Source organism: Pinus tabuliformis, chromosome 7 (genome assembly GCF_031772625.1).
Source record: "Pinus tabuliformis cultivar Carrire ecotype Pingquan chromosome 7, CPIR1, whole genome shotgun sequence".
Lineage (NCBI taxonomy): Eukaryota > Viridiplantae > Streptophyta > Pinopsida > Pinales > Pinaceae > Pinus > Pinus tabuliformis.
Genome location: NC_142293.1, coordinates 1,457,496,555 through 1,457,497,868, shown reverse-complemented (window position 1 = coordinate 1,457,497,868; position 1,314 = coordinate 1,457,496,555).

The window sequence follows — 1,314 nt, the reverse complement described above, 5'->3', positions numbered from 1 at the left end:
TTAGTTCCCCCTAGTCTTCAACTGGAAGTTCAAGCTTAGCTTGTGAATTCAACTCTGCCTCCCAGTTCGCAATCAATTGTTTCACCTGCGTCGGGGTCCTTTCGCAGTAAGCCTTGACCGTGGCCTGAAGATTCTCATAATTTTTTTTCAACCCATCTTCCACGTAGTCCCATGCCACGCAGTCCCATGCCGCACACTCCCCTGTCGTGCAGTCGCCCGCCACGCAGTCACATACCACGCAGTCACCTACCCCACAGTCTCCTGTCGTTCAGTTCTTTGTCGCACGATCCTCTGCTGCTCAGTTTGATCGGAAGATGGATCTACATCTTTTCCTTTATCTTCCTAGTGTCCTTTGCCTCTTCCGCCTTGACCCGAGGCTCCACCGCGAGGCTGAGACTTCACCATATCTACCAAGGTCGGGCCCCCTTTCTTCACCCTTCTCCCACTTTCCCGCGCTTGTGACCCAGGCCACTGTATAGAGGCCAACAATAAAGACAACGTAGGGAAACCAGACTTTATATGCCATCCTCGAGCAGAGACATGCAGCAGCTAGGTACTCCTCTTGCATTCCCGGTGCCGCGAACCTGTAACCAACAAACTTAGGCTCCTTAAGAAACTGAGGACCCGGGTCTATACGCAGGATATATGGTCTTAATGTCACCTTCGCTCCCACTACCTGTAGGTGCCAAGGATTACCAACCTTCATGTCGTGGATCTGCCAAGATTTGCAACGCTACATATTATCACAGTGAATATGCGTGTGAGGGCGTGAGGGATACCACCCACCGTCCCAAAACAATAAAAGCTTTGTCATATCAATCAAGCCCAAGTGGGCCTTCAGCTGTCTCACACCCCGATCGGGGGTTCTAATTAAGAGTCAGGTCCTGGTTCAAAATCAGAGTCAATTGGTCCACTCCTTCTTCCCCAATCTCTGTTATCCAAGGCTTATCTATATTCACTCTGAGGTGAAGATAGCCATAGTTTGCTAAGAAATGTGTAGCTTTGTTGCCATTGCGACAGACATGTGAGGAGAAGATATATTCAAAATCTTGAATAAGTTCACTGATATCCTGTATCAAGTGAGTAGACCTCCAACTTTTACTAATCTTTTCCCACTGGGACGCTTGGTTAAGATTTTTAATAGTATTAATGACCAGAGAAGAGTTGCCTTCCACCACCATTTTTCTCAACCCTTCCCTTCTGGTTATTATCAAACCATGTTTAACAACATCAAATTCATCTTCATTGTTACTTGCCATGCCATAATCCGAAGCATATATTCAGACATCTCGACCCCTCGAATCCCTGATGACC